This window comes from Hypanus sabinus, unplaced genomic scaffold, assembly GCF_030144855.1.
Source record: "Hypanus sabinus isolate sHypSab1 unplaced genomic scaffold, sHypSab1.hap1 scaffold_88, whole genome shotgun sequence".
In the NCBI taxonomy this organism is placed as follows: Eukaryota; Metazoa; Chordata; class Chondrichthyes; order Myliobatiformes; family Dasyatidae; genus Hypanus; species Hypanus sabinus.
The window spans coordinates 961,689-989,336 of NW_026781732.1; the positions used below are offsets into that span (position 1 = coordinate 961,689).

The 27,648-nt window shown below is 44.2% G+C and overlaps 1 pseudogene; it reads left to right on the forward strand.

Moving 5' to 3' along the window:
* Positions 1–661: 661 nt before the first annotated feature.
* Positions 662–26,462, forward strand: LOC132390364 (NACHT, LRR and PYD domains-containing protein 3-like; annotated as a pseudogene).
* Positions 26,463–27,648: the final 1,186 nt, after the last annotated feature.

A 27,648-nucleotide genomic window follows, 5' to 3' on the forward strand; every position in this document is an offset into this window, starting at 1 on the left:
AGAAGTGATGTCAATGAAAGCTGCATATTTACAGATGGGCTGTGAATTGTCTGCTCGACTGGGATGGGGATGGGATCCGTAACTCTGTGACCCGGGAGAGGGGAATGGGGAAGAATTGTAGGCAAGAAAAGTATGAAGGAATGGGAAAATACGGAAAGAAGCGTCGGAGGCCTGTGAGCGGCGAGGAGCAGAGTCACCGGTGTACGTGGGAGACCCTCTACCTGTCACGTGATTCGGTTACGAACTCCCAATTTACAGCAGATCTGCAGCATCTGTGGGGCAATGCTCCACGTACAAGTGCTAGTTCATCATTCGTCCGCTCAGACAAGACTGTGAGATCCAGATCTCTCACGTTCTCTCGGTATGGGTGGGAGTTTCTTTTTACCCCATTCACCTGTTATGACCTGCCAAAGTGTAGCCAATGTGTCCCGATATGTAACCACAATTAATGGAGAATTAAGCCTTTTCCCTTTATCTGGTCTTCTCAAAAACGATTGCACTTCGGTTAAGCCTGCCTAGATTTTTTTATTGTTTAGTTTTATTTTGTACTATAGTGAATGAACCTACATAATGTATATAGTTATTGTAATTCACTTCGTTTTTTCTGTTTATTATTGTACCGCAGCCGTGAAGGCAACAAATTTTATCACGCCTGTCGGTGATGTTAAACCTGACTGAAATTGACCAACCCATCGATCACGTGATCATATTTTACCGCAGATCAGCAGCATCCGCCGGTTTATTCCCGCGGCCCCGCCCCCGTTGTATCGACGAGGCAATTGTACTGCGCATGCTCAGCCTCCGGATGGGCGGTATTTTCTTTCCGTTCTGTGCAGAAGCGGATCTTTGCCTGCGCGCAAAGATATCAAATCCCCTCCGGTGAGTATTGAATCCGGTCCCGAATGCGGGGTTCTGATGTCGGGCAGAGAGTCTCGCTACCTTACCCGGACAGGCTGCCTTCGCACCGAACCTCCTGAGATAGCCGCCTCTCAGCTCCTGGTGTTCTGGTCCGAGGAGCGGCTGGAGCTGCTGATGCCGCGAATACACCCATCCGTTCAGTTGTACCCAGGGGATTTTACCTCTATCACCTGGTCCTTAAGATTTGAAATTATTGGCTTAAAATCTTCATTTGGATCGATGCCTGGGGTCGATATTTGTTTTACATAATTCCAGTACACCGGAAGCGGCAATTCGGCCCGTTGTTTTCTTGCAGGCAGAGGGTTAAACAGAGTAATCGCACTCTCGGGACACTCCCCCACCTGTATAGGTAGCTTCATCTTTCTCCCGTTCAGACAGGACAGTGAGATCCAGATCTCTCACGTCCTCACGGTGTGGATGGACAATTGTTCTCTTGAATCCTTTACACTGTTACGCCCTGTCGAAGTGCAGGCAATGTTTCCAAGTGGAAACCCTATTAATGCGAGAATTAAGCCTTTTCCATTTATCACGAATCCTCGCTTATTTGTGCAACTCAGCGACGTCTCCCTCCAGAAGTTTCAAAGCAGACGTTTAGTCTGCCTAATAATTCGAACACAATTAAAGAGGGGTATCGTTTATTATTGTCATAAACTGAGGTTTAGTGAAAATCCTGTCTTCAGTACCATCCATGAATATCAATACATTACAACAGTACGTTGAGGTGAAAGTGTGGTGCAGGTAGACATATGATGCAATGTGCATTGTGAGGTCAGGGGTCCACCTCATCACACTGGGGAGCATTCAACTTGGTTCATTCTGCTCATTCCGTGTTATTTTGATCAACCTCTGTCCAGTCTGTATCCCATCGCCTCAGTGCTATCTATCAGCAATGTTTCTTCTAACATTTCTGTTTTTTTTTGTGTGGTATTGTCTTGCACCTTTCAGCTCATTGAGTTATCCAGGAATCGCTTCAGTGAGCTGGAACTACCAGAGATTTAGTTGAATACAACACAAGGCAGATTAAATCCAGCCATTACAATTTTAGTTTTACTGTTACAAAATGGTTGCAGTGTTAATCTTTGTTCTGATGAAACTCATAGCATCTGATGTTGAACCTGTTACTTCCGTTGTTCGGTTATGTTCAGTGAGCCACTTCCTCCGTTTCCAGGGTAACCGCCCGTCAGGGCTGCAGCAAATGTTGCACTTTTTATCGCTCTGTGGTCGCCGCCTCTCAGCGTAGAGACAGTGGCCTCGGGAGCTAATGTAACAGAGTGATAGTAGGAGGAAAGGATGCTGTGAGCATTGGCTCTATGGAGTGTGTTACACCAGGGTCGGAATGAACTCTGAACTAACAAATTGATGGAGGTGGGAATGGCATTTACAAATTTTGGGAAGTTCCAGACATTCTGCAATCATTTACTGTCTGTGCGTTAACATGAAAAAGGGGAAATCTGCTGTTGCAGGAAATTTAAAGTAAAAAGAGAAAATTCCAGAAACATCAGCTGATCGGTATCATCTTGGACAGTCTCAGTTCTGGAACTGGGTCTTCCACCATTTCTCCTTTCAGAGATGTAGTCTAATGTACTGCGTTCCTAGCATTTTCTACTTTATAATTTTACACTGTTGGAAACATGGCAGCCAATGATCCCACAACAGTGATCAAATATGATCAGTTTAGCTGCTGAAGACTAGCTGAACTGTATCCGCATCCTCTCACAATCTACAGACTGATGAGTCCCGGCCAAGGCATAGGGTCATTAGGTTTGCCTTAGTTTGTGAATCGGAAATGGCAGGAATTCCACAACCCACGACTAATACGTCCCAGGGGACTCAGTGTGTTTGTGTTATAATATTGCGATGGACTCTCTGAGAATATAGAACTGGCAGGAAACGGGCTACAGTGCAGATTGGTAATCCTACAAACACCAAAGCGTCCCAGGGGAGTCGGTGTGTGGGTTATAATATTAGGAAGACGTCTCTAAGAATATGGAACTGGCAGTATATGGGCTTCAGTCCAGGTTGGCAATTCTGTAGTGAGGCGACTGGTTCTGGAGAAACACTGTCCACACCGCCTAATTCTCCTTGCAGTATTTCACGGTTATTGAGATTGTTCCTCAAAGTAGAACAGAACTGCACACAATTCTAAAAAAATGGATTCTCTGTGTCTTTTACAACTGTAGCATTCACTCCCAATTCCGCTTCTCAATACCTTAATTTATTAAAGTCAATAGGCCCAAACAGCACGTTACAACCCTTTCTAACTCTTGTGCCACTTTCACGGGAATATGGATCTGTGTTCCTATGTCAGTTTGTTTTGACATACATCGCAGACCCTTACCAATCATTACCAATATATTTTTTTTTACTGCGAAATTGCATCACCTCACTCTGGTCTGCATTAAATTCGCTCTTCAAGTTGTCAAGACAATTTCTCAGCTATTTGTAATTTTCGTAGATTTCCACACGTTCTCCTGCACCCGCAAATTTTCAAATTTAGTATAATACGCAAAGATGGTGTTCCAGCTTCACCAACTTTTCATGTATAATCTAACTTGTTAATATCATAAACAATAAAACACTAAACCCTTTTCTCCGCAGCGCACCGCTAGTCACAAACCACCATTCAGAGAGACAAACATCTACAACCACTCTCTGGCTTCGCCCATTGATTGATCCTGAAAGTTAAGCACCAGCTGAAGATAAACGAAGATCCAATATGTGTGTAACGCATAAAATACTCCTGCACTGAGCTTACACTGCTTCATTTTCAATTCTATATTATTGAACTTTTTTTTTTTTTGCTTTCGCACTACGGGAAATATGGCAGCTAATTGCGCTGCTCCAGATCCCACTCAATAGTAAGATAATGATCACGTGTTCTCAATTTAACTGCTAGAGACGCGTTGAAATATATTCCCACCCTCTGGTGAATCACAGCCCGGCATCCCACCCAGTCAAATAATTATCAGTTTCCAGGTCTGTCCTGGATATACGGGATTCTCAGATTTAGAACTGGGAATAGCCGAGACACTGCGGCACATTACCGATTGTAAGGAGTCCTGGGAGAGTTGGAGCTTGGCTTATAGTTCTGAAAAGTTCCCTCATGGGAGGCTCATCTAGAAAATTGTGATGCATGGGATCAATAGTAAATTGGGCACCAGGATTCCGAGTTGGCTTGTCCTTAGAAGACAGGCAGTACAGGTCGAAGGTGTATATTTTGGCTGGAGGTCTGTAATTAGTCGGGGGCCGCAGGCTGCAAGCCCCAGAAGAGTCCATTGTCATGAGTGACGGGAAAGCAGTAGATCATGTTTTCATTTTGTTCAATTGCAAGAAGCAAAAGCGTTTTCTTTGCGAAACATTCATTTTCTATTATCATCTCTGCCACACAAAAATTAGGTTATTTTTGGAATTCACATGTGGAAAGTGAGGCTACACCTGATTCAGAACTTGCCTGTGTCAGAGATCACGTGTAGGGATGATATTGGGCAGAGTGTAAGAGCATTTCATCGCAAATTAAACGGATCTATAACAGCAAACACGAGTAAATCTGCAGATGCTGGAAATTCAAAAAACACATACAAAATGTAAAATGCTGGAAATTCAAACAACACACATCAGATCCTGACGAAGGGCCTCGGCCCGAAACGCCGACAGTGCTTCTTCCTCTAGATGCTGACTGGCCTGCTGTGTTCCACCAGCATTTTGTGTGTGTTGTTTGATCTATTCCAGGGTGTGTTTTCTCACGGTCAGAATCGATACTGACCGACTTGATCTGTTGGAACAGGAATTGTCTCCGCAGCCCAAAGTAAGGATACAAACAAGGGAGAATTTGCGGATGTTGGAAATACAAGCTACACACGTAAAATGCTGGAGGAATTCAGCAGACGAGGATTCATCTATGAGAAAAATGTTCGGGCCGTGAACATTCGGCAGGATGAGAGAGAAAAAGGGGATGGGAATTAGATTTCAAAGATGTCGGAGGGAAGAGAGAAGCACAGCGTGACGGGTGACAGGCGATGTGCTGGCGAGTAAAGTAAATAGTTTGGAAGCTTATTGTCCGGTTTGATGGTGTTTCCTTCAATCAACTTATTCACTTTGTACTTTCGATTGCAAGCACATAAATTCTAATTTTACCAGCATTAGCATTTGGAATTCCTGACAATACCCTATAAAATCTGATTAGTATGATGCCATAAACAAAAATTCAGTATTAGGAGTCACCGTAGCATTGTCTAAAATTGTAAATGAAGTTAGGACAGGCGATGTTGAACTTCGAGCTTTGGCAAAGCCTTTGGCGAGGTGCCAGGCGGCAGCTTGGTGTGAAACAGTGGGTCCGATTCAGTCCAGGGAGACAGACTGACTTGGATTCAAAATTAACTTGAAGGTGGGAAGCAAAGAGTGGTAAGTTTTCGGAACTTGGTCATTCGCTACTTTATAACAATGATGTTGATAGGAATGCACAACGAATGGCCAGTAGGCTTGCAGTTTACAGAGTCACTGCGCGGAATGAAGATAATCGTACATTATAACGGATCTTGATCAGTTAGGGAAATGGGCCGTCGAGCAGTATCTAGTTTTTTCTTTTTGATTATGTAGTTCAATCTAGTTTTATTGGACTGTGTCATGTAAACCATGGTACTGTAAAACGTTATCTCATTTTTACTATCCACTGTACCAGCAGTTATGGTCGAAATGACAATAAAAGTTGACTTGACTTCACCTGACTTGTTAACAGTCTTTTCCTGACGTCACTGTTGATGGAAACTAGGGAAACATTTTGGATGTGAGGGAAAATTTTCAAACGGAGATCAGCAGCGTTTTCATGCAGAGGTTGGTGATTATGTGGAGTGAACTGCCAGAGTGGATGAGGCAGGTGGAATAGTATCATGAAAAGGGAAGATGGGACGGATAGATGATGTGAAGGAGTCTGGAGAGATATGGGCCCATCGCAGGATATTGGACCATCTTGGTGTTCACAGTAGTTTGCATGATCTCGTTGCACTGAACGGTCTCTATCCCTGGTCTATTACTGTGTGACTCCATCAGGAGGATCACCGGATATCATGTGCAATAATACAGATATGATGTGAAAGTTAATGTTAACTGGGGATGTTTGGTCGTTTGGTCCACTGCTGCTCTGATATAAGAGATGGAGATACTGTCATATTTGCAAATGAATCATACTCTGTCTAACTCACTGTTTGTTTCTTTGTAATACAGAGCATCTCCAGCAGGTGGAGGTTCCGTGCACCGGGGCCTGAGTGTTCAAGAAGACGACAATCAACAATCATCAGTCACAGTCAGAATGGACACAGGTATGGTCACTGGGATATTTATTATTAAAATCCTTCCATGTTGGTGCCTAATAGTTCAGATGTAGAAAAACACACTGGGCAGAGGAAAAAAATGCCACCAAACAGGATAATTGACCGCACGGGTAAAGAGGCCTTGACTAACGGATCGATCCAACAATTACAGCGCAGGGACCTGACGCCGGTAATGGTGGAATCACTCCGCTCACCAGGCAAAGCTTCACTTGAATGAAAGGAACAGGAGGTTCAAATACACGTGGTTGTGAAACACAGACATCAATGTGACGGCGGTCTTATGAGTGATGTAACAGTTCAGGGAAAAGTCAGGGTCTGTTTCACCTCTTTACAGTTCCTGAGGTGGAAGTGACTTCAAGCGTTCATTGATAAAAGTTGCTGAGCATTATTATATTTCATAGATTGCGTGATAGCACAGCATTTCATGTTTTGGAAGGGCAACTTCGTAAAAGTAAACCAGGACAGGACATGCATATAATTAGTAGAGCCCGGAATAGTGTTGTCGAACAGGGGGAACCAGGGTTACAGTCGCACAGTGCCCTGAAACTGTTTGCACACGGCACTTATGACACGGGAGGGGGTCCATTAAATTGGGAAGCCTACAGAAAGCATTCATGAGGATATCGAAAAGTGGAGAGCTTGAGCTCTAAGGAGAGGACGGGAAGTCAAACGACCACCTTCCCTGTGCTGAGGCCTCGATTTATCTGTTACTATCTTGGGAAGGGAACAGTAAAGTTTAGTTCCCCTTCGAAATTCCCATCACCCGCGATAGAGGGTATTGGCAGTGTTTGCTGTCTGGGTGGTTGAAACAAGCGTATGAGCAAGTGAAGGCATAATGTGTGCCCGTGGTGACATGAAAAGTTCAGACAAATTTCTAAAGCGGTACAGCAGAGAGTTTCCTGACAGGTGACATCAGGTCTGTTATGTAAACTCCAATGCCCATGAATTGAAAAGCCGACAAGAAGTGTTGGATACAGCTCAGTCCATGAAAGGAAAAGCTTTCTCCACCATTCGGTCCGTAAGCTCTCCTCAATGCTGCCACCTGGAAGGAGGTATAAGAACCATTGGTCTCACACTGTCAGGATCAGAAACAGTTCGACCCATTTATCCAACTGGATCCTGAAACAGTGTGGATAACTTCACTTACCTCAACACTAAACTGAACATTGAACACAACTTACCAGGCATCAACGACCGTTGTTCACACTTCCGTTATTTATTGATTTATCTACCTATTCTTCTGTTTGATTACTTGCTCTATTTGCAAAGTTGTCATTTGAGTAGTGATTGCCTGTCAGTCTTTTCTGATAATCTTTCATGGATTTGATTGTGTATCTTTGTTCTATTGTGAATAAGCACATATTGCACGACCGTTCGTAATAAGTTTACTTTTAACCCTGACGATGGTAGTGGAGAAATGATTGCAGCCCTCAATAGTAATGCATGGTGGACTTTAAAACTGAAACGCAGTGGAGGAAAGCTGAGTAAATTTTACAGATCCCTATTATGGTGCAGTGTGAGTGTTTGCACCTGACGATGTAAAAATGAGTAGGATTTGTAATTTGTTGACAAGATGGCAGTGCCTCCTTGAGGAGGATGAAGTAGGTTTTGAGAGTATGGTGCCATAATTCTGGACACTGCAGGTATCAAAATTTTCCCAAGATTTCGCTGTTGAGCTGATCTGCGACATGACTTTAAATTCCAAGGAGCTCTGATGAAAAACCTGGTATAATCAGTGACCATCTGTCTTTGCTCTTGTCGGCATTGGGATTGTGTTCAACTCCGTGTTTCCAGCAGGAATAAAACAGAAATGATAGCATGGAAACGGGCGCTTCGGCCCACCAAATTCATACTGACCTACTTAACTTTAAGCTTGCCCCATTTCTCTGTTGCTTTGTCCAACTTTCCCTCGAAGCCTACTTCCATCTTCTTCCCAGCACACAGCTTCTCAACAGTGAAACTTTATTTGCGTTGCATGGGAAATTATACCCATCGCCTTCCACGTGAAAAAATGTATTGTCTGTCGCTCGAGTTTTTAGACTCCCTCATCCTGCAAAGTATCTAACCTATATACTTTCTTGTTTATTTTATGTACATGTGTACGGTCACACTTCAATCTGCCATGGTCCATGGCAAACGATTCAAGACTATCTATATAACACAAAACCCAACATGCCCCGTCCAGTGACAGTTATCATTATCCACTGGACTCTTTCGACCTAAATACATCCTTCGAATAGTTTAGTAACTGGAACTTCACGAAGTTCTCTAAAGTTCTCTAAGACTCTCTCAGCGAGATTTGCCAATGACTCTTATAGCAGTTACATGACGATCACCATTCAGGGGACGGAACGGGACCCAGGTGACTGGGCACCATCGATCTCAAGGTAATGGACTGACTGTGACCCAGGGGACTCGACAGTGTGGTCAGCGTGTGACCCAGAGATAGTTTATGCCACAGTTGGCGGAGAAAGTGTGACCCAGGGAACGGAATAGGGTATAATACAATGTCTGATCTGTGTGACGCAGTGGACTGGGGAATTTGGGTCACAGGAGGTTTTTGCTTGTGGGGGATAATCCCAGTGATATCTCCCGGTATCACCCGACACTGTTCCATTAAGATACCCTGGTCATCAGTGTTCAATTACTGTGTAGCCAATGATCAGTATTACAGTGGTTATTTTCTGTTCTTTTTCTGGAAGTGGATGTGTCCAACCACCGGCTTATCGGGATGGTCACCCAGCAGTCTCGGCTCCTTTATAATCACCAATTGTGAATCCTTGTTCTGATCAGCTGTAAATCACTCTGTTATAATCTGCAATTCATCATTTTTTTTCCAGGAAAGCCCTTAAAGTGGGTGCGAAATGTACTCAAGAGACTTTTTCCAGGCAGCTCTTCGAGGGAAGATGATCGGGTTACGGGAAGCAAGGTACCAAGGCAGGCACCAATAGAAAGCGGTCCGGCCGCACTGGAGGAGGAGCAAAGTCAGCCCAGAGACAGTGACGTCAGAGACACTGAGCAGGACCCTGGAACCGGCACCAGTGAGGCAACTGCCTGTCAGCTCGGAAGCTCATCAAACATGGAATTGTCAAGTCCCCAAGAAAGAGCGGGTGGGTAAAATATGAGGGTGATTTGTTCGCAGAATCCGGTAGCGAGGAGGGAAAATACAAGGCCTTGTTGTGGGGTTTGGTCAGAGCACAGGGGTGAATTGTGTATTTGTGCTACCCGTGTTGTAATTGGGCACTTGTTACCCAGTACAGGAAATGACTTCCGATGACTTCCAGTGTGTGCATTAAGAGGAAATGCAGCTGTATGGGTGAAGAGAGCATTTCCAGAGGAGTGTTAAAGGAAATGTATTTACCTGGGAGTCTATGGGAAGAGCGTATCATTGACAGCCTCAGCATTAGCTGCCCATCCTAAATTGAAGTGGGTGGAGCGCTGGGGTGGGTTGAGCTCGTTTTAGATAATGTAATGATGAGAGCACTGTTGGGTAGGTTTTTAAGGCTCCTGCTGGAGCTTGGGGCGAAATATGTGTTTGCAGCTGAATGCAGGTGAACTCTGAGATTGGAGACACGATGAGAGATAACGGCTTGAGAGCACTGAGACGAGGGATACTTGAGTTGTTGTCTACCTTCTCCTTTTTATATTCGTAGAGCCAGAGACTACAATCTCTGACCGCCTGGCGCAGGGGGACGAATATCAACTGTACCAACTGACAAAGTTCTACAGGGACAGACTGGAACAAGCGATTGAAGAAAGGGTTGAAAGACTCAGCAGGATGTTGAACATGGAGGGACATTTCAGTGCACAAGAAAATGAGGTGAGTGTATCTGGTGTATTGTCACAGAACTGCAGCTTTCTCAGCACATTGTGAACAAAATTAATCTCCTGCATATTTTAGGAGCTCAATTTGTTAATGGAGACTCTCATATCTGAATTTTCTCCAGCATATCGGGCTACTGTTGTAAAAGCTTGTTCAGGTGGGAAGCACTGGGAAATATAGGCTGAACGTCGGCTTTCCTATTCACACCTGCTGTACTTGTGTGATATAAGAGCAGTGACTGCATGCCTAGGCTGTTGAATTTTACACCTTATCGGAACAGTCAGTCAAACTCATCTGATGAATATCTCAGATTGTAAAGTGGGCCAATTGGCACCACTGCAATTACTGAGAGAGTGAAACTTGTTAAACACACCTGCTCTGGTTTCCAAATGAGATCCTAAACAAATGCCTGGCTTAGTGTTCTAGTGTTATAGGAAAGTACAGCATAAAAATAGGCTCTTTGGCCCATCTAGTTCACGCTGGACAATTTAAACAGCCTGCTCTCTTCGGACTTTACAAGGACTGTAGCCCTCTGTATCCCTGCCTTTCATGTATCTATCAAAACCTCTCTCAATAATTGTAATCGAACTTGCATGCGGTACTTGCACTTTAGGCTTTTTCCACACACTTACAAATCCCACAATGAAGAACATACCCTTCATGTTCTCCTTAAGATTTTCACCTTTCACATTAAACGATGACTTCTTGTTGTAGTGCCCCCAATCTAAGTGAAGAAAAACTGCAGGTATTTACCCGATCTCTCCCCTTCATGATTCTGCGTGCATCTATCAAATCTCCGCTCAATCTTCTACGTACCAAGGAATAAAGTCGTAATCTATTCAATCTTTCGTTATAAGTCTGATCACGGTGTCACCAAGCAAAGTCCTTGTAAATTGATTCTGTACTCTTACAACCATATTTACACCTTTCCTGTCGGTAAGTGATCACAACTGCACACAAAATCCCATACTTGGCATCACCAACTTCTTACACAACTTCAAGCCGACATCCCAGCTACTATACACAATATTTTCATTTATGGAGGCTAATGTGCCAAAAACATTCTTATCGATTCTTTATGAGCTGCCACTTTCAACGAATTATGGAGATGTATTCCTAATTTCCTTTGTACCATCACACTCTTCGTAGTCCTACCAGTCACTGTGCAAGACCTAGCATAGATGGTTCTACCGAAGTGCAACACATCGCAATTTTGTCATTAATTTGCATCTGCCCATTTTCAGCACATATCCCGCTGCAAGCAATGATAGAATTCCTCGCAGTCCACTGCACCCACCCTCAATCAATGTGTCATCCTCAAAGTCGCTCATTCAGTTAACCACGTTATTATCCAGTTCGTTGATACAGATGAGAAACAACGGACCAAGCACGATCCCTACGGCACACCACTAGTCAGAGGCCGTCAATCAGAGATGCAACCATATGCTACCACTCGCTGGCTTCTCAAATGCCGTGCTAAGGTCCATGTAGACAACATCCACTGTCTCGTCTTAAGCAGCCTTTCTAATAACTGCCTCGAAATACTGTATGGCGTTGGTTAGACACAAGCTAGCACGCAGAAAGCTGAAATTTCATGACCACAGGAATCACGATTCTTTCCTAAAAGGGCAGAAAACGGAAAAAAGGGGAAATAGAAAGCTGCTGACAAGCTGAATATCTAATTACAGAGAGACTGGCGCACTCAATTTCAGGTCCCTCTCCATGGACCTCAGAAGCAGTCATGGTAAAGTCCTAGATCTGACCTATACAGCCAAAAGTCGCATGAGATAATTACATTTGTTACGCACGCCAGTCACACTGCTCTCAATGAGATTCATTAATATCTGTAATATCTCCACCTCAATCTGCACGATGAGATCTATCATATTATGATCAATGACACTTCAGGGTTCTTTTACCTTAAACTCCAAAGTCAAATCTGTCCCAATACAAAGCTTCTTACATATACAGGGCTCACCCGCATGCTGCTGTCTAAAGACACCTCCTAGGCATTCTACAAATTTTATCTATTGGGATACAGCACCAACCTGATTTTCAAAACTACCTGCACAAGGAAATACTTCATAATTATTTTAATACTGATTTTTTATTTGCATGTCATTTCTATCTCCCATTGTAATTTGTAGCTCACATCTTATCTACTGTTCGGACCACAGTACATAATTTCCATCAGAGTCATTTTATCTTTCCCGTTTCATAACTCTACTCACAGGGTTCTACATCATCCTATTCAATGTCACCTCTTTCTAGGATTTGATTATCAACGGAGTCCAACTTATCGCTCCACCTAACTAAATGTTCTTTTGATACCATATTCATCCTTGGATGTATGTACCCAAATATGATCTTCTTTCAGTGATGCCCGCCGTCCAGATTTTTCTCTCTCGGTCTACCCAGCCTTCTGTCCTGGCTGTCACATCTTGTTGATGTAATATTGCACATAGACAGTCGAGCAAATTAATCAAGTTGCATCTACTGCTGGGTGTCATTTAATCCCAATTCATAGACAATATTGATTTGGAATTTCCTTCAGTTTTTGTTTCCCTGTTAAGGACAATACAGAGATTTACTGAGAGGATGAGGCGTCAGCCCAGTAACTGCCGCTGTTCTAAAGCCAACGGGACAATGACCACATATTTTCCTCCACATTTCCCATGTTTTTTCTGTCTACCACGCAATAAAGCCATTGTTTCTATATTATAGAATGTCAATCAATTGACAGAGAAGGGAACGCGAGCGGAGAGTTCCGCACTCTTCCTCAGTTTGGTGATGGGCAAAGGATGCCGGATCCAAAGGGCGATATGGGACTCCTTTGTGAAAATGAGGACCGAGTTACCGAAGTTGGATAAAATACTAAAGTTAATACAGAAGTTCGGTATGTTAAATTCACGCACTGAATACAAAGTATCATTGAACGAAGGAGTTTTTCTTATATTAGCATAGTTCTCATTTTTCTTTTGATTTAACCAGGGCTTGATCCGCAGAAATACATAGACATCACCCAAGGGTTATCTGAGTTACCTGTACAACTGAGAGGTGAGTGATAAATGCACAGTTCAAACATCTCAAAAGTTAGACTGTGCCTTGGCAGAACTTACAACCGTAGAACCATAGAACACTACAGCAGAGTACAGGCCCTTCAGCCCTCCATGTTGTGCCGACCTATATAATCCTTAAAAAAAGTACTAAATCCACACCACCCGATAACTATCCATTTTCTTTCATCCATGTGCTGTCCAAGAGACTATTAAATATCCCTAATGTTATAGCCTCCGCCACAATCCCTGGCAAGTCATTCCAGGCACTCACAACCCTCTGTGTAAAAAAAAACTTACCCCTGATGTCTCCCCTGCACTTCCCTCCCTTAATTGTGTTCATATGTCCTCTGGTGTTTGCTGTTGGTGCCCTAGGAAACAGTAGAGACTATCCACCCTATCTATGCCTCTCATAAGCTTGTAGATCTCTGTCAAGTTCCCTCTCATTCTTCTACGCACCAAAGAGAAAAGTTCCAGCTCTGCTAACCGTGCGTCGTAAGACTTGTTCTGCAAACCAGGCATCATCCTGGTAAATCTTCTCTGCACCCTCTCCATAGCTTCCTAAAATGAGGTGACCAGAATTAAACACAATATTCTAAGATGGTTTCAACAGTGATTTGCAGAGTTGTAACATGACCCCTCTACTCTTGAACTCAGTCCCCCTGTTAATGATGCCTAGCATCGCTTAGGTCTACTTAAATACCCTATCAACCTGTGCAGCGACCTTGAGGGATGTATGGATTTGAACCCCAAAGTCCCTTTTGTCATCCGCACTCTTAAGTAACTGACCATTAATCCTGTACTCAGTCTTCTGGTTTGTCCTTCCAAAATGCATCACCTCACACTTGTCCGGATTGAATTCCATCTGGTAATCCATCTGGAACTCCCATTTGGTAATCAAAATTCGGCATAATTTATTTGCGGATCTCTGCATACAGTTACAATTCAGAGAATCTCTCGTTGGAACCAAAATGTTGCAATCTATTTTTCCACTAATCCAGTTATACGAGTTCGTGAAGCCATTGCTCCTGATCCAACGCACTGGGAATCCCCACACTCCCCAGGCAGCTCTTGGTAGATTGGATCATCCAATGCAGGTCACTTACCTGACGGTAGACCTTTTAGATTCGAAAACACCATGTCTTCATAATAGCACTCAATTCTGCACCTGATATGCTTGATAATTAGGCAGACTGCTGGACTCTTCCATGTTAACGCCGACAGAAATTATCTGTTGAGTTTGCCCACATTATTGTTGGTTCCTGTTACTACATCTCCTTTATCATTTTCCAGCAGACTGATATCCATCGACTCCTTATTTTACTATTCATATAACTTTTGGTATTTTCTTTGATATCATTGAACATATCCTTCTATTTCCTGCGCATTTATGTGTACATCTTGGAGCATATTTAATAGGCCTATCACAGTCGTCTCCAGACAGTATATTCGATTCACGAGTCTGTGGTTTGAAAAATAACCCCACCCATATTTTCTTTGAATTTATCCCTTCTCAACTTATCTAAGTGACCTCTGGTATTAGATATTTCAATCCTGGGTAAAAACGTACTGACTGTCTACTCTAAGTTGGCCGCCATAAACCTTATTCTCCTCCACTGTGTCTCTCCTCAACGTCCAGAGTAAACAAGATACTTGAGTCCAGGCAGCATCCTGATGAATCAATCCTGCGCCCTCTCCAACCCTTTCAAAGGTCCGACTAAAGGACTGAATGCAAGACTCCAGATGCTAAGAACTAAGATGCTAAGATGCTAAGATGCTAAGATGCTAAGATGCTAAGATGCTAAGATGCGGGCTAAGAACTTAAGACCCAGTAGCGGGATCAGCGCAAGCGGCTCATCAAAATTGTTCCGCAAATCCTCTAATACCCACTGTCCTGCCCTCTTCCAGTACATTTTGAAGCCTTCACCAGTTAGGAACCTATCAAACTGCATTTTAAATATACCCAAACGACTTGTCCTTCAGAGGCGCTCTATGAGAAGAATTTCACACAAATTCACCTCCTCTTCTCTCATAAAAAGGGACAAGGAGGTGGATCTGTGAAATTCTGCGGCTTTCTCCTTTGGTCCCAGACTCCTCCACTACAGGACACACCCTCTGCATACCCACTCTATATGGGCCTTTAAGATTCGATAGGTTTCAATAAGAACCACTTCATTCCAAACCCCACCATTTCCCAACTCCCACACCACCTTAGTCTGAACTCCAGCAACAAAACGCTCTTCATACGGTAAGACTTTCATTCCCGGGATAATTTTTGTGAACCTCCGCTCCAATAGCAGTACAGCATCCTTTAAAATATCTGAACTTGATCCCAGTTTTTTAAATAGTTTACACCTCATTCCTTTTACCAAATTGCATGACTGTACACCTTCCTACGCTGTATTTCACCTGCCACTTCCTTGTCCATTCTCTGAATCGCTCTAAGTCCTCCTACAGTCTGAACTACAAACTGCACCACACGGGCCTGACATTGAAAGGCGGATTCTCTGCTTGACCTGAGTTTTGTACAGCTGCAAAACAACTTCCCAACTGAGATCCTGAACTAATACAGACAAGCACGTGACTTGTCTTCGTATCCACTCTATCTGTCTATCCATATCGATACAGGTGCGTGTATGCGTGTGCGCATGCGTACATGCATCGGATCCCACAGTGGATCGCCGTGGAGCATCACTGGTCAAGAAACAAGGAATCCTGCCATAACAAATTATAATTAACATTAGTATCCGTCTTCCACAGAGAAGAAAATAATGAATCCAATAAGCCAATTCTACACAGTTCTCAAGCATGTTATTTTCTGAATGAGACCCCCAGGCTTGACATTGTCAAACGCACTAACACAATCGCAATCGACAACACCGACTTTGTCGCCTCATAGAAGAACTCGAACAAATTACCAAGACCCTGCATTCACCCCGCCTGAAACAGTGCTATTTAATCCAAACGCAGATCAAACATTCGTTTTCCACGTACTCTCATGAGTCTAAAGATAGAAATGTCTGAAAATATGTATACCTGTCTCAAGAGCAGCTTTTATTCTGCATTCCTTACACTAACGAAGAGCCACATATTATTTCATAATGGGCTGTTCAATATAATAAAATCATGTTGTATGTGAAATTATAACATCATGCATCTTGGCAATAATAAACACTCACTAGATAACTGCAATATACCTACAGATTGAGCAATAAGGATATAAGGATGCTGAAAGGGTATGAAAGGATTTAAAGAACATCTGACAATAGATGCTATAACTGTAAATCAATCTCAGAGGAGAAGCACAAAAATTCATGTTGTTATATTGACTAGGAAAACAATTGGTTCCATCTCACATTTATGCTTAATGGAATATGTGTAAGGTAGAGATAATACGTGTGAAATTTCGATCTTATCGGCTGAGGCATTGGCGTACTGTAATCACGTTATCAATTAAGACAGAACAAACACTGGCGTCAAAATACGCCAAAATATGTTCCAAAGCGACCAACTAAACCCACAATAATTTTGTCAAACTTTAATCCCGCTCTCTTTACTGAGCAGGACAAAAATAGGGTCTCAGGTTAAAAAATAAATAGGTAAGTTACCCCTTGATAAACGTGCCAGGCATGGATGATTTGAAATTATACGCTCCTTCTTCAGTAAAGCTGAAAGAATTAATTCCAATAATAGCAGCACCCACAAAATGTTGGAGGAACCCAATAGGCCAGACAGCATCTATGGAAGCGAGTAAACAGCTGGCTTTTCGGTCGAGACCCTTCATCAGGACTAGAAAAGAAGTGGGAAAAGTAGGATAACAAGTTGGGAGAACCGGAGGAAGAAGTTGAAGTTGGCAGATGGTAGATGAAAATGGGAGAGGAAGAGATGATGAAGTGAAAAGCTAGGAACTTGTGTTGCTGAACTGGAGAAGGGAAAACCTGATGGGAGAGGACAGAAGGATGGGAATAGGGAGGAGCAGCAGAGGGATATGATGGACGGGTCAGGAGATACGGTGAGATAGGGAAACAGGACTGGGGAATAGTGAAGGAATGGAGGGAGGCACTTACCGGAAGTTTGAAAAATAGGTATTCATGCCTTCAGGACGAAGGCCAGCCGACGTAAACTAAGATTTTGCTCCTCCACCATAAGGCATGGTTTCAGCGTAGCAGTAGAGGAGGACGGGAATGGGAAGTGGAATTGAAATGGTTGGCTACAGGGAGATCCCGCTTTTTCTCGTGGACGGACTTAGGTGCTTGGTGAAACACCAGGAGCATTGGATACCCCAAAAGACTCGCAGCAAAGGGGCGCCTCACCTGGAAGAACTAGTTGGGACCCAGAATGTTAATGAGAGAGGAGATGCGGCAGTAGGTGTGTCACTTGTTCCATTGTAAGGTTAATTACCGGGAGGTTAATCAGTGAGGAAGGACGAGTGGACAGGGAATTCGCATAGGGCGCAATCTCTGCAGAAAGTGGAAATTGGTGGCGGGGCCTGGTGTAGGGAAAAACGTGCTTAGAGCTGGTAACACGTTCGAGACAGCGGATCATACAGAGAATTATGTGATGGATGTGAAGGCTACTGATGTGGTAGGTGAGGACAAGAAGACGTCTATCCCTGATGTGACAGTGTCAGGATGGGGTGAGGCCAGTTGAGAGCGACTTGGTAGAGATGCGGGTTAGGGCCCCGTTAAATGGGAGGAAGGAAATCCCCTTTCATTGATGAAGGATCCTCGTGTTCGGCACTGTAAATAGTAGAGTTATTTCCCGAAGATACAAACATAAACTTCGGAGAATGTTAAACATGAGGGAAAGTGCAGCGGAGCTGTTAGAACATAATACCGAGCTTCAGGATACAACAAAACCGATCGGTGAATATGAAATATGTAAATATTTGGGATATCAACAAGCAGAGATTGACGTGCGGCAAAGGGAAATCTTGCGACAGAATTTACTTCAACGCAGAAAATCTGCCAAAGAGAGTTCAACGGTGAAAATATAACGAATCCAGTAAACACTTCAGCTGTACCCCTATTAACGCATTATGTTAATAGTGCGAGTCTGTGGTGGCCAGTACTGTTGTTGTGTGCTGGGCAAACAGGCTGAGGGTAGCAGACACCAACAGAATCAACAAACTCATTCGTAAGGCCAGTGATGTTGTGGGAGTGGAACTGGACTCCCTGACGGTGGTGTCTGAAAAGAGGATGCTGTTTTAGGCACAGGAGTACATTCAGCCAGAGACTCATTCCACCGAGATGTAACACTGAGCGTCACAGTAAGTCATTGCTGCCTGTGGCCATCAAACTTTACAATTCCTCCCTCGGAGTGTCAGTCACCCTGAGCCAATAGCTGGTCCTGGACTTATTTTTCCACTTGGCATAATTTAGCTATTATTATTTAATTATTTATGGGTTTATATTGCTATATTTCTACACTATTCTTGGTTGGTGCGACTGTAACGAAACCCAATTTCCCTTGGGATCAATAAAGTATGTCTATCTGTCTGTCTGTCTATGTAGACAGAATATCCATGTCCAAAATCGATCTGAAACATTTCAGAAGTAAAATAAGAACAGAAGTAATAACATTTAGAAACCACCTTGCGCACACGTACTAACGTAGATTAACACGGGCTAGGACAGTATGAGGCGGAAGAGGAACCGACAGAAAAACACAATTAGATAAAAAAAATGAGAATCAGAATCCGGTTGAATATCATCAGGATATTTTGTGAAGCACTCCATACAAGTGCGTGCAATTCTGTTAAGAGGTACACATCACTGAACGTAAATGAAAGCACACCCATAAAGGTGAATAAATTATCTCTATCGAAGTGAGAGTTAATCAATGAATCTCCATGGAAACATTCCCACGATCTGAACATACGAGTTATCGACAAGGAAGTACTGAAGGCCTGTCTCAGAGTTAGAGGCATTTTCTGAGAAACAGAGGGGATCGTTGTGGCAATACAGAACCAGGTGGTTAACACAAATAAGTTTATTAAGTAATAGATTAAAGACCATCAAGTCCAAAATGATAAATGTCGGAAATGCCAGAAAAACCAGAAACAATCCAACAGATTACACAATGTTGCCGCAGTATTATTATCAACAACAACAACAACAAATTATGATGATAATAATAATGACAATAATAACAACAAAGAGCAGACGGAAATCAATGAGTGAGAAACGCTATAAATGTGCTGAGTTAAAAGGAGAAATTGAAAGACTATGAAACATGAACAGTGTATACACAGTCCAGATGCCAATAACTTTATCTAGTACCGTCCAAAGTTACGACAACATAGTGTTAAACAATCAGGCATGCATAGCAATAACTATGTATATCTCCAGAAAGCGCCAATAGTAAACATCACTAAAATAGTCCAAAGGTTCTTTGCGATTGATAAGTGAGCCTAATTGGCTATGCCCGCACCCCAGATTTTACTAGGTTGAGCCACGAAAATAAAAATAATATTAACAGCAATGATAACAATAATGACATAAATAATAATAATGTTATTATTATAATCATTATTAATTTTAAGCACTTTTCAGACACACTTTGTAGTTGAAACTGAATTACAATGGAATAAACTACAAACAAGAAAATAAAAGGAAAAGTTTTGTTAGTGTGAAAAATAAACGTTTGGAGCTGGTGTAATCTCAAACAATGAATTTTGAAATGCAGTTATAAGGTTCTTTGTTGGCTAGGAAATTTAACATTTTGACGATGTTCTCTATTCCCATTAAAGATGTTCAACAGAAACACAAGGAGACCCTGCGGGAACGAACTGAAACACTGAGAGTGAACACGATCCTGATGAGGGAGAAGGTGAAGGATTTCCAGCTGGCTGATCGATACGCTGAGCTCACGGTCATTTCTACTGTTCGAGGTCGGAGACTGGTGGAACATGAGCTGCTGGCAAGAGGCAGAGAGCATGAACAATTGAGAGATAAACATCTCCGCGGAGAGCTGGAAAAAATCCGGACTGATCAATTATTCCAGAGCAGCTTCTCCCGGAGTAACTCCAAATCTGGGAGTTCGGCAGCGGTGGCCGGAGTACCAGGGATCGGGAAAACAACAATGGTACAAAAGATTGTTTATGACTGGGCCACAGGGATAATATACCAACAATTTCAATTTGTTTTCAGTTTCAAATTCCGGGATTTTAACTCCATTAACTGTAGAATAAACCTGAGGAAACTGATTCTGGATCAATATCCCTACTTTGGGAATTTGCTGAGAGAGGTCTGGGAGAACCCACAGAAATTGCTTTTTATATTTGATGGCTTGGATGAATTCAAACACAAGATCGATTTTACTGATAGTCGGGGATGTACAGAATCTCAGGACTCATGCACAGATCCTAAGTTCAAGTGCAAGGTGTCTGACATTGTGTGCAGTTTAATCCAGGGCAAGCTGCTCCCAGGGTGTTCAGTGCTGGTGACCACCCGTCCCACTGCGTTACATTTATTGGAAGAAGCAGACATCAGTGTCGCTGCTGAAATCCTGGGATTTGTTGGTGAGGAGCGGAAGGAATATTTCATCAGACATTTTGAAGATCAGACAGTGGCAGCAGCTGTTTTTAAACACGTGAAGGAGAACGAGATCCTGTACACCATGAGCTACAACCCCTCCTACTGCTGGATCCTCGCTCTGGCACTGGGCCCCTTCTTCACAAAGAAGGTCAGGGATCTGCATCGAGTTCCCAAGACCATCACCCAACTGTATTCCTACTATATTTACAACATCCTGAAAAACCACAGTCGTGAGATTGAGAACCCCCGTGATGTGTTACTCAGGGTTGGTCAGATGGCCTTCAGAGGGGTGTCCGAGAGGAAGATTGTGTTTACAGATGCGGATTTGATCAACTACAATCTGCAGCCTTCCCAGTTCCTGTCCGGATTCCTGATGGAGCTCTTGGAGAGAGAGGATTCTGCTCAGAGTGTGGTGTACACATTCCCACACCTCACCATCCAAGAGTTTGTAGCTGCAGTCGCACAATTCCTGAATCCACATCCCGGGGATATCCTGAAATTCCTCACTGAAGCCCACAACGCGATCGATGGGCGATTTGAGGTATTTCTCCGTTTTGTTGCTGGTCTCTCCTCCCCAATGACAGCTCGGTGCCTGGAGGAGTTTCTGGGTCGATTTCCTCATGAAACAACCTGCCGGGTGATTGACTGGGTGAGGGAGGAGTTTAAACGCCAGAGTGGAAACACGAGGAGTGAAGCTGGTAAAAGGAGGCTCCTGAACTCATTGCACTACCTGTTTGAGTCAAATAATCCTGGACTGGCTCAGGCCCCACTGGAATCATTGGAAACACTTTCACTCCGTGGAGTGACACTGACCCCGGTTGACTGCGCGGTCCTGTCTCATGTCATCGGATTTTGTGATACAATAAAACACCTCGACCTGGTTCGCTGCCACATTCAGTGTGAAGGAATCGAACGGCTGGGACCCGGGCTGCACAAATGCCAGAACTTGGAGTAACTTGATTTATCTCTCATTCTCAACTGGGAAACTCATCTATTGTGTTGTTTGAATGTGAAAGTATTTGTGGTTATATTTACAGATGGGGTTTTGGTCAACTGCGATCTGAAGCCTTCCCAGATTCTCTCCGGGTTCCTGTTGGACAGATTAGGAGAAAGTGTCAACAAAGTGGCAAATGGAATACAATATAGGAAAATGCATGATCGTGCATTTTGGAAGTAGAAATAAATATGCGGAATATTTTCTAAACAGGGAGAACATCCATGAACCTGAGAGGCAGAGGGACTTGGGAGTTCTTGTGCAGCACACCCTGAAGTGTAACTTGCAGGTTGAGTCGATGGTCAGAAAGGCAAACACCATGTTTACATTAATTCCAAGATGTCTAGAATACAATAACAAAGATGTGATGCTGAGCCTTCAAGGCACAGGCGCGGTCTCACTTTGAGTATTGTGACCAGGTTTCGTCCCCTCATCTGAGAAAAGGAGAAGGTCCAGAAGAGGTTCACAACGATGATTCCAGGAACGAAAGGGTTATACTGAGACGTTTAATCGCTCTGGGTTTGTACTCTCTGGAACTGAGAAGGATGAGGAGGAATCTGATTGAAACCTTTTGAATGTTGAGAGGCCGAGATGGACTAGATGTTTCTCATGGCTGCAGAGTCTAGAAAAGAGGGCGCCATTTCAGAACAGAGATACGGCGAAATTTCTGTAGCCAAAGGGTGGTGAATTTGTGCAATTTGTTGCCACAGGCAGCTTTGAAGAGCAGGTTGTTGGGGGTATTTAAGGCAAAGATTGATAGGTTCTTAATTGGGCATGGCATCAAAGGTTGCGGGGAGAAGGCCGGGAACTGGGGATGAGGAGGTTCTGAGCCAGAGGGCCTAATTCTGCTCTCATGTTCTTATGGTCTTGTAGTGTTAAACTGTAGTAAATCCGATTGTGGAGAATTGTCGCAAATAACCAGGACATCGGCCAGTAATTTCCCAAAGACAAGAGGGTTCCATAGTTCCTTGTAAATCGATGTTGGAAACTTCATCAGATCCATTAACAACAGCTATTGGTTTGATTGTAGTAAATCACTGACTCTTTCTCGCTGTCATTGTCCATTGACAGTATTCTTTCTCATTGTTACTGACACCCAGAACGAGACTGATTGCAGCTGGTGGGTCAGAGCCTCACACCCCCTTCCCAGTGAGGGACAAGAGACCTTCAGCAGAATGACAGCTATAGAGATACCTCTGAGACAGCCCTCCGCCTGCCCTATCCCGCGTGTGACTGTGCTCACTGCCATATATGCAGCTCCCATGTGGGCATTCTTCTCCCGACAGCGGGACTCAGTTCAGATTAACTCTTCCCACCCGATCGACCTCTTCAACCCCTTGCACCAATGGGGATCTATTTCCCTATCCCTATTTCCACTGTGGGATCTTTCTTCCCCAAACTTCTTCCACCCTTCGGGATCATTCTTCCCCATCCCGCGTCCCTCAATGGGGCCTCTCTCACACATTCCCTCTTCATCCTTTGGGATCTCCGTCCCTCAACCCTATTCCTCATGTCGGATCACCCCTCCCCATCTCCCTTCCTCATAGAAACATATAAAACCTGCGGCACAATACTGGCCCCTCTGCCCACAAAGTTTTGACGAAAACTTCACTGCCTTAGAAATTGTTAGGCTTACCTTTAGCCCACTATTTTTCTATGCTCCACGTAGCTATCCCAAAGTCTCTCAAAAGCCCCTATCGTATCTGCCTCCACCACCGTTGCCGCCGGCCCATTTCACGCACTTTCTACTCCGAGTAAAAAAAAACTTACACCGATATCTCCTCTCGTGGCAACAATTTCAGCCCTGGAGGAAAAACTGACTATCCACACGATAAATGTCTCTTACCATCTTGTACACCTCTATCAGTTCACCTCGCATCTTCCTTCACGATTCGCTATTCGTTACTCAGGCTATTCTCATAAGGCATGCTTGCCAATTCAGGCAACAACCTTGTAAATCTCCTCTGCACCCTTTCTATGGTTTCCTGTATTGAGGTAGCCAGAAATGACTGCAGTAATCCCAGTGGGATCTGACAAGAATCCTATATAGATGCAACATTACCTCTCGGCTCCGAAATTCAATTCCACGATTGATGAAGGCCAATACACCATTCGACTTCTTCACTGCAGAGTCAACCTGCGCAGGTGCTTTGAACGTCCTATGGACTCGGACCCCAAGATCTCTACAATTTTCCACACTGCCAAGAACCTTACCATGAATACTATATTCTGTCATCTTATTTGACCTACCAAAATGAACAACTTCACACTTATCTGGGTTGAACTCCATCTGGCTCTTCTCAGCCCAGTTCTGCATCCTATCAATGTCCCGCTGTAACCTCTGACAGCCCTCCACACTATCCACAACACCTCCAACCTTTGTGTCATCCGCAAACTTACTAACGCATCCCTCCACTTCCTAATCCAGGTCATTTATAAAAATCGCGAAGAGTAGGGGTCCCAGAACAGATCCCTGAGGCACTCCACTGGTGACTGAACTCCATGCAGAAAATGACCCGTCAACAAGCAAACTTTTCCTTCTGTGAGCAAGCCAGTTCTGGATCCACAAAGCAATGTCCCCTTGGATCCCATGCCTCAATACTTTCTCAATAAGCCTTGCATGGAGTACTTTATCAAAAGCATTACTGAAATCCATACATACTATATCTACTGCTCTACCTTCATCAAAATATTCAGTCACATCCTCAAAAATTCAGTCAGGCTGGTAAGGCACGACCTGCCCTTTACAAAGCCATGCTGACTACTCCTAATCATGTTATACATCTCCAATTGTTCATAAATTCTCAGGTGGGATCTTTTTCCTGTCTCGCTTTTCATCTGTTCCCCAATCTCCCGTGGTCATTTTCCCATTCACAACTCCTCCACACTTTTCAATCTTTCACCCCTGCCCTTCCAACGCTGTTTCTTCAGGAACTCAATTTCTCACCGTCAGTGAATGAGAAATTGGGATGTTTACAAGATCACACCGACAGTCTCAATTACCGACATAGATCTTACCCTGGACTGAGCAGTAAGGGACATTGACAGAGAGGGGAATTCCAATCTGTGATTTACTGAAGGATTTAATGTTTCCTGAAATATCCGAGTGAGAGAAACTCCCACAGACCCACGGTTTGAATCATTTGGTTCGTCAAATTTATTCATAAATTGTTCTATTTGTGTTTAGACTTGGAACGAATGAACTGGGCGATTCAGGAATGAAACTGGTTTCTGCGGCACTGAGGATCCCGGAGTGTAAAATACAGAAACTGTGGTAAGTACCAGACTGTGGAAGATTGTTTATAGTCACAGGTTCTCTGTTACTGAACAATAATGTGATCAGTAATTGTGTCACTGATAAACACTGGGGATTTGTACCGTCTCCTGTCTCTCTGTGTACTTCACCCTCACTCTCTCTCATCTCCAGGCTGTGGGATGTCGGTCTTACAGATTCTGGTGCCGAGGATTTTGCCTCCGCACTCGGCATAAACCGGTCAGTGACGGTGCTGAACCTGAATGATAATAAACTGGGAGATTCAGGAGTGAAACTGGTGTCTGCGGCTCTGAGGAAACGGGCGTGTAAAATACAGAAACTGTGGTAAGTACCAGACTGTGGGAGATTGTGTTTACAGTCACTGGGTGACTGACACTGAACATTAATGTGATCAGTAATTGTGTTACTGATAAACACTGGGGATTTGTACCGTCTCCTGTCTCTCAGTGTCCTTCACCCTCACTCTCTCTCATCTCCAGGTTGGACAATGCCGGTCTCACCGATTCTGGTGCCGAAGATGTCGTCTCCGCTCTCTGTGCAATCCCATCACTGACGGAGCTGTACCTGGCATTAAATTCGCTGACAGACCGTTCTGTTCCCGCTCTCCGCCGCCTCATACTGAGCCTCCCGGGTCTGAAGCGATTCCGGCGAGTATTTGTGTTAATATCCAATGTGTTAAAATATCATCCGTTTCGGGGGGTTTTTGGTGATAGCTGTCTGTGAGTGTTGTTGAAGCATTAACCCTAGACCCCTGTTACTGACACTGTTGTGTAAACTGTTTAACTCATCTTTATTCTTCCATCTCATTCAGGCTGTGGAGAAATGATTTCAGTCCGACCGGGGAGAAAGAACTGAGATCTCTGCAGGAACCCAGACCCGAACTGAGAGTGTTCCTGACTGAGAGCGATCCGTGAACATCTGAAAGTGTCAGCATCTCCACCCGCGGGATGGGGACAATTTGACTGATTTCCCGCCCTCACACTTAATGGCCTCCGTCCCCATTAATGGCCAAGCGCAAGGTTTACTTCTGACGGACCGGGTAGCGGCCCTGAACTGTGTGACGTCAGAGGTGATCCCGCAGCCTCTTGTCCAGCAGCGCTGCTTCCGCTGAATGTCCGGGCCCAAGTGTATCCAGAGGGACCCTGGGGAATTGCACAGACAGGAAGAGCCCGTTGTCGGGACTTGTCTGAGAGTCCAGCTGTGATTATCCAGGGAGGGAATCCTTCTGCTGACTTTGCAGAGGACGGTGCATACTGCCGGCTAGCCGATGTCAAATTGATAAATACCTCTGCAGTGACCCTGGATCTGCCACGATATCGGGCACGGCTCTGATGTGTGTTTTAAAAACGATTGGTTTTCCGATTCACGTGACGGTGAGAACGCGACTGATTACTGAATCTAATAATCGTGATCAGTTAATTGTGTGTGGCTGTGGGTGAATCGGGAGCAGCTCATTCATTCCAGCACTTGGCTGGTCACATGCTATTTATATTATATTTGTCATGATATAAACAATAAACGGCTACAAGTTCTGTCTGGTTGTCAGGGTTGATTCTTATTTGAGGTTAATATGGCCCCGCGCACATTGTGCACTGCAACAGTGGGTCTGATATCCTCACGTTGACACAACAGCATTTCATCATCAGGCAATGGGATCTCGGTTTCACACAGGCTGGTGCCCAAGATCTCGCCCCCCACCCAGGACCAACGCCGACACAGCGCTATTCTTGCTCCCCATACATGGGAATTTCCACCAGGTACGGTTTTCTCCTGCCTCGCCCACATGCGCACATTTTTGACCCAGCAGAACGGAGTTAAAAGAAGACAAAAGAGATTAGAAATGTGTCGACTAATGTCCCGAGTACGAGAGGAATGCGGGATGAAACACCGGCATTAAACAAGGGGTGACTCTCCCTCTGCACCGCCTTATCGGTGACTCCCGGGGTCAGACACACGGTGAAGCTCCTTCGAACCTTTCCGTCAAACAATCCCTGGATCAAGCACAAAGTGAAGCTTTTTACCACACTATCTCATCAAACATTCCTGGGGCAGACAAACATCGAAGCTCCCTTCATAGCTCTCATCTCTACCATTGAGACCCCATACTTGCCCCCTCGCGTAGTCTTTGCACTGCCCCGCGCGCTCTCCTTGCTCCGCCCCACTCCCCCCTACCCGGCGCTCTTCTTAGTATTCGACCAGAAACCTATTAGAAAAGAGACTCTCATTGCATTCGGCAATTTAGCTTGAAACTAATGCTCAGGGATACGCCCCCCATCCCCACGCACACAGACGGAATGAATCTCTGTAGAAGAGGTCACAGCGACTGGGAGAGAAGTAGACAGCGAAGCTGTTGCACAGACGCCGTGGGAGGAATGGCGGGATCGGAATGTCGCACGGAGAATGTGAGGGTCGCAGGTGATCCAGAACGAGGGAAGTAGTGAGGGGAGGGGCAGGGGTGAAAAGGGACGCTCAGGTAGAAATGAAAACCATAGCTGCTAACTATCACCTTTGATTTCTAGGAACGACAAGTGGCCCAGAATTAAAACAAAGATGGGGATACTGTTGCAATATAGGCCCCCATCCCTTCCCGTTCTCCACCACTCTTCCCCATTCGTTTCCATGATCCGCACTGAAAACAACACCACATCCTTACCATTCGCCCCCGTAGTCCGACATACAATTGGGACAGGACCCGTTCCCAATTACTTCCGCCGTCTG